Source organism: Rattus norvegicus, chromosome 8 (genome assembly GCF_021556685.1).
Source record: "Rattus norvegicus strain SHRSP/BbbUtx chromosome 8, alternate assembly SHRSP_T2T, whole genome shotgun sequence".
In the NCBI taxonomy this organism is placed as follows: domain Eukaryota; kingdom Metazoa; phylum Chordata; class Mammalia; order Rodentia; family Muridae; genus Rattus; species Rattus norvegicus.
In genome coordinates this window covers 4,184,740-4,204,401 of record NC_141541.1, presented here as the reverse complement: position 1 = coordinate 4,204,401, position 19,662 = coordinate 4,184,740, and positions in this window count along the sequence as shown.

Below are 19,662 nucleotides of genomic sequence, written 5' to 3'. Positions count from 1 at the left end.
CCATGTTACTCAGATTCGGCTCACCAAATTTTGATAAATCTTTAAAAGTACACATCGTACAAGAGCAGGCTACTGGGAACTAACTTAATTCACAGAGAAACAGTGTTTCAGTTCGTTAAAACGTTGCTCTATCTTTAATAACAAGCTTATTACTTGTGAATCCTATTGGGAACCTACTGAATTCACCATGATACTTAGATTCCGTTCCACAAAATGTTGCTCTATATTGAAAAGCAGACTCATACAAGCATGTCCCATTGGGAACTCACTGAATTCGCCTAGAAATTTTGATTCCATTCGTGAAAATTTTTCTATATCCCGAACAGTCCACTCATTACTACTGCGGCCTACTGGGAACTCACCGAATTCACCATGTTACTCAGATTCGGCTCACCAAATTTTGATAAATCTTTAAAAGTACACATCGTACAAGAGCAGGCTACTGGGAACTAACTGAATTCACAGAGAAACAGTGTTTCAGTTCCTTAAGACGTTGCTCTATCTTGAATAACAAGCTTATTACATGCGAATCCTATTGGGAACCTACTGAATTCACCATGATACTTAGATTCCGTTCCACAAAATGTTGCTCTATATTGAAAAGCAGACTCATACAAGCATGTCCCATTGGGAACTCACTGAATTCGCCTAGAAATTTTGATTCCATTCGTGAAAATTTTTCTATATCCCAAACAGTCCACTCATTACTACTGCGGCCTACTGGGAACTAACCGAATTCACCATGTTACTCAGATTCGGCTCACCAAATTTTGATAAATCTTTAAAAGTACACATCGTACAAGAGCAGGCTACTGGGAGCTAACTGAATTCACAGAGAAACAGTGTTTCAGTTCGTTAAAACGTTGCTCTATCTTGAATAACAAGCTTATTACATGCGAATCCTATTGGGAACCTACTGAATTCACCATGATACTTAGATTCCGTTCCACAAAATGTTGCTCTATATTGAAAAGCAGACTCATACAAGCATGTCCCATTGGGAACTCACTGAATTCGCCTAGAAATTTTGATTCCATTCGTGAAAATTTTTCTATATCCCGAACAGTCCACTCATTACTACTGCGGCCTACTGGGAACTAACCGAATTCACCATGTTACTCATATTCGGCTCACCAAATTTTGATAAATCTTTAAAAGTACACATCGTACAAGAGCAGGCTACTGGGAGCTAACTGAAGTCACAGAGAAACAGTGTTTCAGTTCGTTAAAACGTTGCTCTATCTTTAATAACAAGCTTATTACATGCGAATCCTATTGGGAACCTACTGAATTCACCATGATACTTAGATTCCGTTCCACAAAATGTTGCTCTATATTGAAAAGCAGACTCATACAAGCATGTCCCATTGGGAACTCACTGAATTCGCCTAGAAATTTTGATTCCATTCGTGAAAATTTTTCTATATCCCGAACAGTCCACTCATTACTACTGCGGCCTACTGGGAACTAACCGAATTCACCATGTTACTCAGATTCGGCTCACCAAATTTGATAAATCTTTAAAAGTACACATCGTACAAGAGCAGGCTACTGGGAACTAACTGAATTCACAGAGAAACAGTGTTTCAGTTCGTTAAGACGTTGCTCTATCTTGAATAACAAGCTTATTACATGCGAATCCTATTGGGAACCTACTGAATTCACCATGATACTTAGATTCCGTTCCACAAAATGTTGCTCTATATTGAAAAGCAGACTCATACAAGCATGTCCCATTGGGAACTCACTGAATTCGCCTAGAAATTTTGATTCCATTCGTGAAAATTTTTCTATATCCGGAACAGTCCACTCATTACTTCTGCGGCCTACTGGGAACTAACCGAATTCACCATGTTACTCAGATTCGGCTCACCAAATTTTGATAAATCTTTAAAAGTACACATCGTACAAGAGCAGGCTACTGGGAGCTAACTGAATTCACAGAGAAACAGTGTTTCAGTTCGTTAAAACGTTGCTCTATCTTGAATAACAATCTTATTACATGCGAATCCTATTGGGAACCTACTGAATTCACCATGATACTTAGATTCCGTTCCACAAAATGTTGCTCTATATTGAAAAGCAGACTCATACAAGCATGTCCCATTGGGAACTCACTGAATTCGCCTAGAAATTTTGATTCCATTCGTGAAAATTTTTCTATATCCCGAACAGTCCACTCATTACTACTGCGGCCTACTGGGAACTAACTGAATTCACCATGTTACTCAGATTCGGCTCACCAAATTTTGATAAATCTTTAAAAGTACACATCGTACAAGAGCAGGCTACTGGGAGCTAACTGAATTCACAGAGAAACAGTGTTTCAGTTCGTTAAAACGTTGCTCTATCTTGAATAACAAGCTTATTACATGCGAATCCTATTGGGAAACTACTGAATTCACCATGATACTTAGATTCCGTTCCACAAAATGTTGCTCTATATTGAAAAGCAGACTCATACAAGCATGTCCCATTGGGAACTCCCTGAATTCGCCTAGAAATTTTGATTCCATTCGTGAAAATTTTTCTATATCCCGAACAGTCCACTCATTACTACTGCGGCCTACTGGGAACTAACCGAATTCACCATGTTACTCAGATTCGGCTCACCAAATTTTGATAAATCTTTAAAAGTACACATCGTACAAGTGCAGGCTACTGGGAACTAACTGAATTCACAGAGAAACAGTGTTTCAGTTCGTTAAGACGTTGCTCTATCTTGAATAACAAGCTCATTACATGCGAATCCTATTGGGAACCTACTGAATTCACCATGATACTTAGATTCCGTTCCACAAAATGTTGCTCTATATTGAAAAGCAGACTCATACAAGCATGTCCCATTGGGAACTCACTGAATTCGCCTAGAAATTTTGATTCCATTCGTGAAAATTTTTCTATATCCCGAACAGTCCACTCATTACTTCTGCGGCCTATTGGGAACTAACCGAATTCACCATGTTACTCAGATTCGGCTCACCAAATTTTGATAAATCTTTAAAAGTACACATCGTACAAGAGCAGGCTACTGGGAGCTAACTGAATTCACAGAGAAACAGTGTTTCAGTTCGTTAAAACGTTGCTCTATCTTGAATAACTGGCTTATTACATGCGAATCCTATTGGGAACCTACTGAATTCACCATGATACTTAGATTCCGTTCCACAAAATGTTGCTCTATATTGAAAAGCAGACTCCTACAAGCATGTCCCATTGGGAACTCACTGAATTCGCCTAGAAATTTTGATTCCATTCGTGAAAATTTTTCTATATCCCGAACAGTCCACTCATTACTACTGCGGCCTACTGGGAACTAACCGAATTCACCATGTTACTCAGATTCGGCTCACCAAATTTTGATAAATCTTTAAAAGTACACATCGTACAAGAGCAGGCTACTGGGAACTAACTGAATTCACAGAGAAACAGTGTTTCAGTTCGTTAAAACGTTGCTCTATCTTAAATAACAAGCTCATTACATGCGAATCCTATTGGGAACCTACTGAATTCACCATGATACTTAGATTCCGTTCCACAAAATGTTGCTCTATATTGAAAAGCAGACTCATACAAGCATGTCCCATTGGGAACTCACTGAATTCGCCTAGAAATTTTGATTCCATTCGTGAAAATTTTTCTATATCCCGAGCAGTCCACTCATTACTACTGCGGCCTACTGGGAACTAACCGAATTCACCATGTTACTCAGATTAGGCTCACCAAATTTTGATAAATCTTTAAAAATACACATCGTACAAGAGCAGGCTACTGGGAGCTAACTGAATTCACAGAGAAACAGTGTTTCAGTTCGTTAAAACGTTGCTCTATCTTGAATAACAAGCTTATTACATGCGAATCCTATTGGGAACCTACTGAATTCACCATGATACTTAGATTCCGTTCCACAAAATGTTGCTCTATATTGAAAAGCAGACTCATACAAGCATGTCCCATTGGGAACTCACTGAAATCGCCTAGAAATTTTGATTCCATTCGTGAAAATTTTTCTATATCCCGAACAGTCCACTCATTACTACTGCGGCCTACTGGGAACTAACCGAATTCACCATGTTACTCAGATTCGGCTCACCAAATTTTGATAAATCTTTAAAAGTACACATCGTACAAGAGCAGGCTACTGGGAGCTAACTGAATTCACAGAGAAACAGTGTTTCAGTTCGTTAAAACGTTGCTCTATCTTGAATAACAAGCTTATTACATGCGAATCCTATTGGGAACCTACTGAATTCACCATGATACTTAGATTCCGTTCCACAAAATGTTGCTCTATATTGAAAAGCAGACTCATACAAGCATGTCCCATTGGGAACTCACTGAATTCGCCTAGAAATTTTGATTCCATTCGTGAAAATTTTTCTATATCCCGAACAGTCCACTCATTACTACTGCGGCCTACTGGGAACTAACCGAATTCACCATGTTACTCAGATTCGGCTCACCAAATTTTGATAAATCTTTAAAAGTACACATCGTACAAGAGCAGGCTACTGGGAACTAACTGAATTCACAGAGAAACAGTGTTTCAGTTCGTTAAAACGTTGCTCTATCTTGAATAACTGGCTTATTACATGCGAATCCTATTGGGAACCTACTGAATTCACCATGATACTTAGATTCCGTTCCACAAAATGTTGCTCTATATTGAAAAGCAGACTCCTACAAGCATGTCCCATTGGGAACTCACTGAATTCGCCTAGAAATTTTGATTCCATTCGTGAAAATTTTTCTATATCCCGAACAGTCCACTCATTACTACTGCGGCCTACTGGGAACTAACCGAATTCACCATGTTACTCAGATTCGGCTCACCAAATTTTGATAAATCTTTAAAAGTACACATCGTACAAGAGCAGGCTACTGGGAACTAACTGAATTCACAGAGAAACAGTGTTTCAGTTCGTTAAAACGTTGCTCTATCTTAAATAACAAGCTCATTACATGCGAATCCTATTGGGAACCTACTGAATTCACCATGATACTTAGATTCCGTTCCACAAAATGTTGCTCTATATTGAAAAGCAGACTCATACAAGCATGTCCCATTGGGAACTCACTGAATTCGCCTAGAAATTTTGATTCCATTCGTGAAAATTTTTCTATATCCCAAACAGTCCACTCATTACTACTGCGGCCTACTGGGAACTAACCGAATTCACCATGTTACTCAGATTCGGCTCACCAAATTTTGATAAATCTTTAAAAGTACACATCGTACAAGAGCAGGCAACTGGGAACTAACTGAATTCACAGAGAAACAGTGTTTCAGTTCGTTAAAACGTTGCTCTATCTTGAATAACAAGCTTATTACATGCGAATCCTATTGGGAACCTACTGAATTCACCATGATACTTAGATTCCGTTCCACAAAATGTTGCTCTATATTGAAAAGCAGACTCATACAAGCATGTCCCATTGGGAACTCACTGAATTCGCCTAGAAATTTTGATTCCATTCGTGAAAATTTTTCTATATCCCGAGCAGTCCACTCATTACTACTGCGGCCTACTGGGAACTAACCGAATTCACCATGTTACTCAGATTAGGCTCACCAAATTTTGATAAATCTTTAAAAGTACACATCGTACAAGAGCAGGCTACTGGGAGCTAACTGAATTCACAGAGAAACAGTGTTTCAGTTCGTTAAAACGTTGCTCTATCTTGAATAACAAGCTTATTACATGCGAATCCTATTGGGAACCTACTGAATTCACCATGATACTTAGATTCCGTTCCACAAAATGTTGCTCTATATTGAAAAGCAGACTCATACAAGCATGTCCCATTGGGAACTCACTGAATTCGCCTAGAAATTTTGATTCCATTCGTGAAAATTTTTCTATATCCCGAACAGTCCACTCATTACTACTGCGGCCTACTGGGAACTAACCGAATTCACCATGTTACTCAGATTCGGCTCACCAAATTTTGATAAATCTTTAAAAGTACACATCGTACAAGAGCAGGCTACTGGGAGCTAACTGAATTCACAGAGAAACAGTGTTTCAGTTCGTTAAAACGTTGCTCTATCTTGAATAACAAGCTTATTACATGCGAATCCTATTGGGAACCTACTGAATTCACCATGATACTTAGATTCCGTTCCACAAAATGTTGCTCTATATTGAAAAGCAGACTCATACAAGCATGTCCCATTGGGAACTCACTGAATTCGCCTAGGAATTTTGATTCCATTCGTGAAAATTTTTCTATATCCCGAACAGTCCACTCATTACTACTGCGGCCTACTGGGAACTAACCGAATTCACAATGTTACTCAGATTCGGCTCACCAAATTTTGATAAATCTTTAAAAGTACACATCGTACAAGAGCAGGCTACTGGGAACTAACTGAATTCACAGAGAAACAGTGTTTCAGTTCGTTAAAACGTTGCTCTATCTTGAATAACTGGCTTATTACATGCGAATCCTATTGGGAACCTACTGAATTCACCATGATACTTAGATTCCGTAAACAAAATGTTGCTCTATATTGAAAAGCAGACTCATACAAGCATGTCCCATTGGGAACTCACTGAATTCGCCTAGAAATTTTGATTCCATTCGTGAAAATTTTTCTATATCCCGAACAGTCCACTCATTACTACTGCGGCCTACTGGGAACTAACTGAATTCACCATGTTACTCAGATTCGGCTCACCAAATTTTGATAAATCTTTAAAAGTACACATCGTACAAGAGCAGGCTACTGGGAGCTAACTGAATTCACAGAGAAACAGTGTTTCAGTTCGTTAAAACGTTGCTCTATCTTGAATAACAAGCTTATTACATGCGAATCCTATTGGGAAACTACTGAATTCACCATGATACTTAGATTCCGTTCCACAAAATGTTGCTCTATATTGAAAAGCAGACTCATACAAGCATGTCCCATTGGGAACTCCCTGAATTCGCCTAGAAATTTTGATTCCATTCGTGAAAATTTTTCTATATCCCGAACAGTCCACTCATTACTACTGCGGCCTACTGGGAACTAACCGAATTCACCATGTTACTCAGATTCGGCTCACCAAATTTTGATAAATCTTTAAAAGTACACATCGTACAAGTGCAGGCTACTGGGAACTAACTGAATTCACAGAGAAACAGTGTTTCAGTTCGTTAAGACGTTGCTCTATCTTGAATAACAAGCTCATTACATGCGAATCCTATTGGGAACCTACTGAATTCACCATGATACTTAGATTCCGTTCCACAAAATGTTGCTCTATATTGAAAAGCAGACTCATACAAGCATGTCCCATTGGGAACTCACTGAATTCGCCTAGAAATTTTGATTCCATTCGTGAAAATTTTTCTATATCCCGAACAGTCCACTCATTACTTCTGCGGCCTATTGGGAACTAACCGAATTCACCATGTTACTCAGATTCGGCTCACCAAATTTTGATAAATCTTTAAAAGTACACATCGTACAAGAGCAGGCTACTGGGAGCTAACTGAATTCACAGAGAAACAGTGTTTCAGTTCGTTAAAACGTTGCTCTATCTTGAATAACTGGCTTATTACATGCGAATCCTATTGGGAACCTACTGAATTCACCATGATACTTAGATTCCGTTCCACAAAATGTTGCTCTATATTGAAAAGCAGACTCCTACAAGCATGTCCCATTGGGAACTCACTGAATTCGCCTAGAAATTTTGATTCCATTCGTGAAAATTTTTCTATATCCCGAACAGTCCACTCATTACTACTGCGGCCTACTGGGAACTAACCGAATTCACCATGTTACTCAGATTCGGCTCACCAAATTTTGATAAATCTTTAAAAGTACACATCGTACAAGAGCAGGCTACTGGGAACTAACTGAATTCACAGAGAAACAGTGTTTCAGTTCGTTAAAACGTTGCTCTATCTTAAATAACAAGCTCATTACATGCGAATCCTATTGGGAACCTACTGAATTCACCATGATACTTAGATTCCGTTCCACAAAATGTTGCTCTATATTGAAAAGCAGACTCATACAAGCATGTCCCATTGGGAACTCACTGAATTCGCCTAGAAATTTTGATTCCATTCGTGAAAATTTTTCTATATCCCGAGCAGTCCACTCATTACTACTGCGGCCTACTGGGAACTAACCGAATTCACCATGTTACTCAGATTAGGCTCACCAAATTTTGATAAATCTTTAAAAATACACATCGTACAAGAGCAGGCTACTGGGAGCTAACTGAATTCACAGAGAAACAGTGTTTCAGTTCGTTAAAACGTTGCTCTATCTTGAATAACAAGCTTATTACATGCGAATCCTATTGGGAACCTACTGAATTCACCATGATACTTAGATTCCGTTCCACAAAATGTTGCTCTATATTGAAAAGCAGACTCATACAAGCATGTCCCATTGGGAACTCACTGAAATCGCCTAGAAATTTTGATTCCATTCGTGAAAATTTTTCTATATCCCGAACAGTCCACTCATTACTACTGCGGCCTACTGGGAACTAACCGAATTCACCATGTTACTCAGATTCGGCTCACCAAATTTTGATAAATCTTTAAAAGTACACATCGTACAAGAGCAGGCTACTGGGAGCTAACTGAATTCACAGAGAAACAGTGTTTCAGTTCGTTAAAACGTTGCTCTATCTTGAATAACAAGCTTATTACATGCGAATCCTATTGGGAACCTACTGAATTCACCATGATACTTAGATTCCGTTCCACAAAATGTTGCTCTATATTGAAAAGCAGACTCATACAAGCATGTCCCATTGGGAACTCACTGAATTCGCCTAGAAATTTTGATTCCATTCGTGAAAATTTTTCTATATCCCGAACAGTCCACTCATTACTACTGCGGCCTACTGGGAACTAACCGAATTCACCATGTTACTCAGATTCGGCTCACCAAATTTTGATAAATCTTTAAAAGTACACATCGTACAAGAGCAGGCTACTGGGAACTAACTGAATTCACAGAGAAACAGTGTTTCAGTTCGTTAAAACGTTGCTCTATCTTGAATAACTGGCTTATTACATGCGAATCCTATTGGGAACCTACTGAATTCACCATGATACTTAGATTCCGTTCCACAAAATGTTGCTCTATATTGAAAAGCAGACTCCTACAAGCATGTCCCATTGGGAACTCACTGAATTCGCCTAGAAATTTTGATTCCATTCGTGAAAATTTTTCTATATCCCGAACAGTCCACTCATTACTACTGCGGCCTACTGGGAACTAACCGAATTCACCATGTTACTCAGATTCGGCTCACCAAATTTTGATAAATCTTTAAAAGTACACATCGTACAAGAGCAGGCTACTGGGAACTAACTGAATTCACAGAGAAACAGTGTTTCAGTTCGTTAAAACGTTGCTCTATCTTAAATAACAAGCTCATTACATGCGAATCCTATTGGGAACCTACTGAATTCACCATGATACTTAGATTCCGTTCCACAAAATGTTGCTCTATATTGAAAAGCAGACTCATACAAGCATGTCCCATTGGGAACTCACTGAATTCGCCTAGAAATTTTGATTCCATTCGTGAAAATTTTTCTATATCCCGAACAGTCCACTCATTACTACTGCGGCCTACTGGGAACTAACCGAATTCACCATGTTACTCAGATTCGGCTCACCAAATTTTGATAAATCTTTAAAAGTACACATCGTACAAGAGCAGGCAACTGGGAACTAACTGAATTCACAGAGAAACAGTGTTTCAGTTCGTTAAAACGTTGCTCTATCTTGAATAACAAGCTTATTACATGCGAATCCTATTGGGAACCTACTGAATTCACCATGATACTTAGATTCCGTTCCACAAAATGTTGCTCTATATTGAAAAGCAGACTCATACAAGCATGTCCCATTGGGAACTCACTGAATTCGCCTAGAAATTTTGATTCCATTCGTGAAAATTTTTCTATATCCCGAGCAGTCCACTCATTACTACTGCGGCCTACTGGGAACTAACCGAATTCACCATGTTACTCAGATTAGGCTCACCAAATTTTGATAAATCTTTAAAAGTACACATCGTACAAGAGCAGGCTACTGGGAGCTAACTGAATTCACAGAGAAACAGTGTTTCAGTTCGTTAAAACGTTGCTCTATCTTGAATAACAAGCTTATTACATGCGAATCCTATTGGGAACCTACTGAATTCACCATGATACTTAGATTCCGTTCCACAAAATGTTGCTCTATATTGAAAAGCAGACTCATACAAGCATGTCCCATTGGGAACAAACTGAATTCGCCTAGAAATTTTGATTCCATTCGTGAAAATTTTTCTATATCCCGAACAGTCCACTCATTACTACTGCGGCCTACTGGGAACTAACCGAATTCACCATGTTACTCAGATTCGGCTCACCAAATTTTGATAAATCTTTAAAAGTACACATCGTACAAGAGCAGGCTACTGGGAGCTAACTGAATTCACAGAGAAACAGTGTTTCAGTTCGTTAAAACGTTGCTCTATCTTGAATAACAAGCTTATTACATGCGAATCCTATTGGGAACCTACTGAATTCACCATGATACTTAGATTCCGTTCCACAAAATGTTGCTCTATATTGAAAAGCAGACTCATACAAGCATGTCCCATTGGGAACTCACTGAATTCGCCTAGGAATTTTGATTCCATTCGTGAAAATTTTTCTATATCCCGAACAGTCCACTCATTACTACTGCGGCCTACTGGGAACTAACCGAATTCACAATGTTACTCAGATTCGGCTCACCAAATTTTGATAAATCTTTAAAAGTACACATCGTACAAGAGCAGGCTACTGGGAACTAACTGAATTCACAGAGAAACAGTGTTTCAGTTCGTTAAAACGTTGCTCTATCTTGAATAACTGGCTTATTACATGCGAATCCTATTGGGAACCTACTGAATTCACCATGATACTTAGATTCCGTTCCACAAAATGTTGCTCTATATTGAAAAGCAGACTCATACAAGCATGTCCCATTGGGAACTCACTGAATTCGCCTAGAAATTTTGATTCCATTCGTGAAAATTTTTCTATATCCCGAACAGTCCACTCATTACTACTGCGGCCTACGAGAAACTAACCGAATTCACCATGTTACTCAGATTCGGCTCACCAAATTTTGATAAATCTTTAAAAGTACACATAGTACAAGAGCAGGCTACTGGGAACTAACTGAATTCACAGAGAAACAGTGTTTCAGTTCGTTAAAACGTTGCTCTATCTTGAATAACTGGCTTATTACATGCGAATCCTATTGGGAACCTACTGAATTCACCATGATACTTAGATTCCGTTCCACAAAATGTTGCTCTATATTGAAAAGCAGACTCATACAAGCATGTCCCATTGGGAATTCACTGAATTCGCCTAGAAATTTTGATTCCATTCGTGAAAATTTTTCTATATCCCGAGCAGTCCACTCATTACTACTGCGGCCTACTGGGAACTAACCGAATTCACCATGTTACTCAGATTAGGCTCACCAAATTTTGATAAATCTTTAAAAGTACACATCGTACAAGAGCAGGCTACTGGGAGCTAACTGAATTCACAGAGAAACAGTGTTTCATTTCGTTAAAACGTTGCTCTATCTTGAATAACAAGCTTATTACATGCGAATCCTATTGGGAACCTACTGAATTCACCATGATACTTAGATTCCGTTCCACAAAATGTTGCTCTATATTGAAAAGCAGACTCATACAAGCATGTCCCATTGGGAACTCACTGAATTCGCCTAGAAATTTTGATTCCATTCGTGAAAATTTTTCTATATCCCGAACAGTCCACTCATTACTACTGCGGCCTACTGGGAACTAACCGAATTCACCATGTTACTCAGATTCGGCTCACCAAATTTTGATAAATCTTTAAAAGTACACATCGTACAAGAGCAGGCAACTGGGAACTAACTGAATTCACAGAGAAACAGTGTTTCAGTTCGTTAAAACGTTGCTCTATCTTGAATAACAAGCTTATTACATGCGAATCCTATTGGGAACCTACTGAATTCACCATGATACTTAGATTCCGTTCCACAAAATGTTGCTCTATATTGAAAAGCAGACTCATACAAGCATGTCCCATTGGGAACTCACTGAATTCGCCTAGAAATTTTGATTCCATTCGTGAAAATTTTTCTATATCCCGAACAGTCCACTCATTACTACTGCGGCCTACTGGGAACTAACCGAATTCACCATGTTACTCAGATTCGGCTCACCAAATTTTGATAAATCTTTAAAAGTACACATCGTACAAGAGCAGGCTACTGGGAAGTAACTGAATTCACAGAGAAACAGTGTTTCAGTTCGTTAAAACGTTGCTCTATCTTGAATAACAAGCTTATTACATGCGAATCCTATTGGGAACCTACTGAATTCACCATGATACTTAGATTCCGTTCCACAAAATGTTGCTCTATATTGAAAAGCAGACTCATACAAGCATGTCCCACTGGGAACTCACTGAATTCGCCTAGAAATTTTGATTCCATTCGTGAAAATTTTTCTATATCCCGAACAGTCCACTCATTACTACTGCGGCCTACTGGGAACTAACCGAATTCACCATGTTACTGAGATTCGGCTCACCAAATTTTGATAAATCTTTAAAAGTACACATCGTACAAGAGCAGGCTACTGGGAGCTAACTGAATTCACAGAGAAACAGTGTTTCAGTTCGTTAAAACGTTGCTCTATCTTGAATAACAAGCTTATTACATGCGAATCCTATTGGGAACCTACTGAATTCACCATGATACTTAGATTCCGTTCCACAAAATGTTGCTCTATATTGAAAAGCAGACTCATACAAGCATGTCCCATTGGGAACTCACTGAATTCGCCTAGAAATTTTGATTCCATTCGTGAAAATTTTTCTATATCCCGAACAGTCCACTCATTACTACTGCGGCCTACTGGGAACTAACCGAATTCACCATGTTACTCAGATTCGGCTCACCAAATTTTGATAAATCTTTAAAAGTACACATCGTACAAGAGCAGGCTACTGGGAGCTAACTGAATTCACAGAGAAACAGTGTTTCAGTTCGTTAAAACGTTGCTCTATCTTGAATAACAAGCTTATTACATGCGAATCCTATTGGGAACCTACTGAATTCACCATGATACTTAGATTCCGTTCCACAAAATGTTGCTCTATATTGAAAAGCAGACTCATACAAGCATGTCCCATTGGGAACTCACTGAATTCGCCTAGAAATTTTGATTCCATTCGTGAAAATTTTTCTATATCCCGAAGAGTCCACTCATTACTACTACGGCCTACTGGGAACAAACCGAATTCACCATGTTACTCAGATTCGGCTCACCAAATTTTGATAAATCTTTAAAAGTACACATCGTACAAGAGCAGGCTACTTGGAACTAACTGAATTCACAGAGAAACAGTGTTTCAGTTCGTTAAAACGTTTCTCTATCTTGAATAACAAACTTATTACATGCGAATCCTATTGGGAACCTACTGAATTCACCATGATACTTAGATTCCGTTCCACAAAATGTTGCTCTATATTGAAAAGCAGACTCATACAAGCATGTCCCATTGGGAACTCACTGAATTCGCCTAGAAATTTTGATTCCATTCCTGAAAATTTTTCTATATCCAGAACAGTCCACTCATTACTACTGCGGCCTACTGGGAACTAACCGAATTCACCATGTTACTCAGATTCGGCTCACCAAATTTTGATAAATCTTTAAAAGTACACATCGTACAAGAGCAGGCTACTGGGAACTAACTGAATTCACAGAGAAACAGTGTTTCAGTTCGTTAAAACGTTGCTCTATCTTGAATAACAAGCTTATTACATGCGAATCCTATTGGGAACCTACTGAATTCACCATGATACTTAGATTCCGTTCCACAAAATGTTGCTCTATATTGAAAAGGAGACTCATACAAGCATGTCCCATTGGGAACTCACTGAATTCGCCTAGAAATTTTGATTCCATTCGTGAAAATTTTTCTATATCCCGAACAGTCCACTCATTACTACTGCGGCCTACTGGGAACTAACCGAATTCACCATGTTACTCAGATTCGGCTCACCAAATTTTGATAAATCTTTAAAAGTACACATCGTACAAGAGCAGGCTACTGGGAACTAACTGAATTCACAGAGAAACAGTGTTTCAGTTCGTTAAAACGTTGCTCTATCTTGAATAACAAGCTTATTACATGCGAATCCTATTGGGAACCTACTGAATTCACCATGATACTTAGATTCCGTTCCACAAAATGTTGCTCTATATTGAAAAGCAGACTCATACAAGCATGTCCCATTGGGAACTCCCTGAATTCGCCTAGAAATTTTGATTCCATTCGTGAAAATTTTTCTATATCCCGAACAGTCCACTCATTACTACTGCGGCCTACTGGGAACTAACCGAATTCACCATGTTACTCAGATTCGGCTCACCAAATTTTGATAAATCTTTAAAAGTACACATCGTACAAGAGCAGGCTACTTGGAACTAACTGAATTCACAGAGAAACAGTGTTTCAGTTCGTTAAAACGTTGCTCTATCTTGAATAACAAGCTTATTACATGCGAATCCTATTGGGAACCTACTGAATTCACCATGATACTTAGATTCCGTTCCACAAAATGTTGCTCTATATTGAAAAGCAGACTCATACAAGCATGTCCCATTGGGAACTCACTGAATTCGCCTAGAAATTTTGATTCCATTCGTGAAAATTTTTCTAAATCCCGAACAGTCCACTCATTACTACTGCGGCCTACTGGGAACTAACCGAATTCACCATGTTACTCAGATTCGGCTCACCAAATTTTGATAAATCTTTAAAAGTACACATAGTACAAGAGCAGGCTACTGGGAACTAACTGAATTCACAGAGAAACAGTGTTTCAGTTCGTTAAAACGTTGCTCTATCTTGAATAACTGGCTTATTACATGCGAATCCTATTGGGAACCTACTGAATTCACCATGATACTTAGATTCCGTTCCACAAAATGTTGCTCTATATTGAAAAGCAGACTCATACAAGCATGTCCCATTGGGAACTCACTGAATTCGCCTAGAAATTTTGATTACCCTCGTGAAAATTTTTCTAAATCCCGAACAGTCCACTCATTACTACTGCGGCCTACTGGGAACTAACCGAATTCACCATGTTACTCAGATTCGGCTCACCAAATTTTGATAAATCTTTAAAAGTACACATAGTACAAGAGCAGGCTACTGGGAACTAACTGAATTCACAGAGAAACAGTGTTTCAGTTCGTTAAAACGTTGCTCTATCTTGAATAACTGGCTTATTACATGCGAATCCTATTGGGAACCTACTGAATTCACCATGATACTTAGATTCCGTTCCACAAAATGTTGCTCTATATTGAAAAGCAGACTCATACAAGCATGTCCCATTGGGAATTCACTGAATTCGCCTAGAAATTTTGATTCCATTCGTGAAAATTTTTCTATATCCCGAGCAGTCCACTCATTACTACTGCGGCCTACTGGGAACTAACCGAATTCACCATGTTACTCAGATTAGGCTCACCAAATTTTGATAAATCTTTAAAAGTACACATCGTACAAGAGCAGGCAACTGGGAGCTAACTGAATTCACAGAGAAACAGTGTTTCAGTTCGTTAAAACGTTGCTCTATCTTGAATAACAAGCTTATTACATGCGAATCCTATTGGGAACCTACTGAATTCACCATGATACTTAGATTCCGTTCCACAAAATGTTGCTCTATATTGAAAAGCAGACTCATACAAGCATGTCCCATTGGGAACTCACTGAATTCGCCTAGAAATTTTGATTCCATTCGTGAAAATTTTTCTATATCCCGAACAGTCCACTCATTACTACTGCGGCCTACTGGGAACTAACCGAATTCACCATGTTACTCAGATTCGGCTCACCAAATTTTGATAAATCTTTAAAAGTACACATCGTACCAGAGCAGGCAACTGGGAACTAACTGAATTCACAGAGAAACAGTGTTTCAGTTCGTTAAAACGTTGCTCTATCTTGAATAACAAGCTTATTACATGCGAATCCTATTGGGAACCTACTGAATTCACCATGATACTTAGATTCCGTTCCACAAAATGTTGCTCTATATTGAAAAGCAGACTCATACAAGCATGTCCCATTGGGAACTCACTGAATTCGCCTAGAAATTTTGATTCCATTCGTGAAAATTTTTCTATATCCCGAACAGTCCACTCATTACTACTGCGGCCTACTGGGAACTAACCGAATTCACCATGTTACTCAGATTCGGCTCACCAAATTTTGATAAATCTTTAAAAGTACACATCGTACAAGAGCAGGCTACTGGGAACTAACTGAATTCACAGAGAAACAGTGTTTCAGTTCGTTAAGACGTTGCTCTATCTTGAATAACAAGCTCATTACATGCGAATCCTATTGGGAACCTACTGAATTCACCATGATACTTAGATTCCGTTCCACAAAATGTTGCTCTATATTGAAAAGCAGACTCATACAAGCATGTCCCATTGGGAACTCACTGAATTCGCCTAGAAATTTTGATTCCATTCGTGAAAATTTTTCTATATCCCGAACAGTCCACTCATTACTTCTGCGGCCTATTGGGAACTAACCGAATTCACCATGTTACTCAGATTCGGCTCACCAAATTTTGATAAATCTTTAAAAGTACACATCGTACAAGAGCAGGCTACTGGGAGCTAACTGAATTCACAGAGAAACAGTGTTTCAGTTCGTTAAAACGTTGCTCTATCTTGAATAACAAGCTTATTACATGCGAATCCTATTGGGAACCTACTGAATTCACCATGATACTTAGATTCCGTTCCACAAAATGTTGCTCTATATTGAAAAGCAGACTCATACAAGCATGTCCCATTGGGAACTCACTGAATTCGCCTAGAAATTTTGATTCCATTCGTGAAAATTTTTCTATATCCCGAAGAGTCCACTCATTACTACTACGGCCTACTGGGAACAAACCGAATTCACCATGTTACTCAGATTCGGCTCACCAAATTTTGATAAATCTTTAAAAGTACACATCGTACAAGAGCAGGCTACTTGGAACTAACTGAATTCACAGAGAAACAGTGTTTCAGTTCGTTAAAACGTTGCTCTATCTTGAATAACAAACTTATTACATGCGAATCCTATTGGGAACCTACTGAATTCACCATGATACTTAGATTCCGTTCCACAAAATGTTGCTCTATATTGAAAAGCAGACTCATACAAGCATGTCCCATTGGGAACTCACTGAATTCGCCTAGAAATTTTGATTCCATTCCTGAAAATTTTTCTATATCCAGAACAGTCCACTCATTACTACTGCGGCCTACTGGGAACTAACCGAATTCACCATGTTACTCAGATTCGGCTCACCAAATTTTGATAAATCTTTAAAAGTACACATCGTACAAGAGCAGGCTACTGGGAACTAACTGAATTCACAGAGAAACAGTGTTTCAGTTCGTTAAAACGTTGCTCTATCTTGAATAACAAGCTTATTACATGCGAATCCTATTGGGAACCTACTGAATTCACCATGATACTTAGATTCCGTTCCACAAAATGTTGCTCTATATTGAAAAGGAGACTCATACAAGCATGTCCCATTGGGAACTCACTGAATTCGCCTAGAAATTTTGATTCCATTCGTGAAAATTTTTCTATATCCCGAACAGTCCACTCATTACTACTGCGGCCTACTGGGAACTAACCGAATTCACCATGTTACTCAGATTCGGCTCACCAAATTTTGATAAATCTTTAAAAGTACACATCGTACAAGAGCAGGCTACTGGGAACTAACTGAATTCACAGAGAAACAGTGTTTCAGTTCGTTAAAACGTTGCTCTATCTTGAATAACAAGCTTATTACATGCGAATCCTATTGGGAACCTACTGAATTCACCATGATACTTAGATTCTGTTCCACAAAATGTTGCTCTATATTGAAAAGCAGACTCATACAAGCATGTCCCATTGGGAACTCCCTGAATTCGCCTAGAAATTTTGATTCCATTCGTGAAAATTTTTCTATATCCCGAACAGTCCACTCATTACTACTGCGGCCTACTGGGAACTAACCGAATTCACCATGTTACTCAGATTCGGCTCACCAAATTTTGATAAATCTTTAAAAGTACACATCGTACAAGAGCAGGCTACTTGGAACTAACTGAATTCACAGAGAAACAGTGTTTCAGTTCGTTAAAACGTTGCTCTATCTTGAATAACAAGCTTATTACATGCGAATCCTATTGGGAACCTACTGAATTCACCATGATACTTAGATTCCGTTCCACAAAATGTTGCTCTATATTGAAAAGCAGACTCATACAAGCATGTCCCATTGGGAACTCACTGAATTCGCCTAGAAATTTTGATTCCATTCGTGAAAATTTTTCTAAATCCCGAACAGTCCACTCATTACTACTGCGGCCTACTGGGAACTAACCGAATTCACCATGTTACTCAGATTCGGCTCACCAAATTTTGATAAATCTTTAAAAGTACACATAGTACAAGAGCAGGCTACTGGGAACTAACTGAATTCACAGAGAAACAGTGTTTCAGTTCGTTAAAACGTTGCTCTATCTTGAATAACTGGCTTATTACATGCGAATCCTATTGGGAACCTACTGAATTCACCATGATACTTAGATTCCGTTCCACAAAATGTTGCTCTATATTGAAAAGCAGACTCATACAAGCATGTCCCATTGGGAACTCACTGAATTCGCCTAGAAATTTTGATTACCCTCGTGAAAATTTTTCTAAATCCCGAACAGTCCACTCATTACTACTGCGGCCTACTGGGAACTAACCGAATTCACCATGTTACTCAGATTCGGCTCACCAAATTTTGATAAATCTTTAAAAGTACACATAGTACAAGAGCAGGCTACTGGGAACTAACTGAATTCACAGAGAAACAGTGTTTCAGTTCGTTAAAACGTTGCTCTATCTTGAATAACTGGCTTATTACATGCGAATCCTATTGGGAACCTACTGAATTCACCATGATACTTAGATTCCGTTCCACAAAATGTTGCTCTATATTGAAAAGCAGACTCATACAAGCATGTCCCATTGGGAATTCACTGAATTCGCCTAGAAATTTTGATTCCATTCGTGAAAATTTTTCTATATCCCGAGCAGTCCACTCATTACTACTGCGGCCTACTGGGAACTAACCGAATTCACCATGTTACTCAGATTAGGCTCACCAAATTTTGATAAATCTTTAAAAGTACACATCGTACAAGAGCAGGCAACTGGGAGCTAACTGAATTCACAGAGAAACAGTGTTTCAGTTCGTTAAAACGTTGCTCTATCTTGAATAACAAGCTTATTACATGCGAATCCTATTGGGAACCTACTGAATTCACCATGATACTTAGATTCCGTTCCACAAAATGTTGCTCTATATTGAAAAGCAGACTCATACAAGCATGTCCCATTGGGAACTCACTGAATTCGCCTAGAAATTTTGATTCCATTCGTGAAAATTTTTCTATATCCCGAACAGTCCACTCATTACTACTGCGGCCTACTGGGAACTAACCGAATTCACCATGTTACTCAGATTCGGCTCACCAAATTTTGATAAATCTTTAAAAGTACACA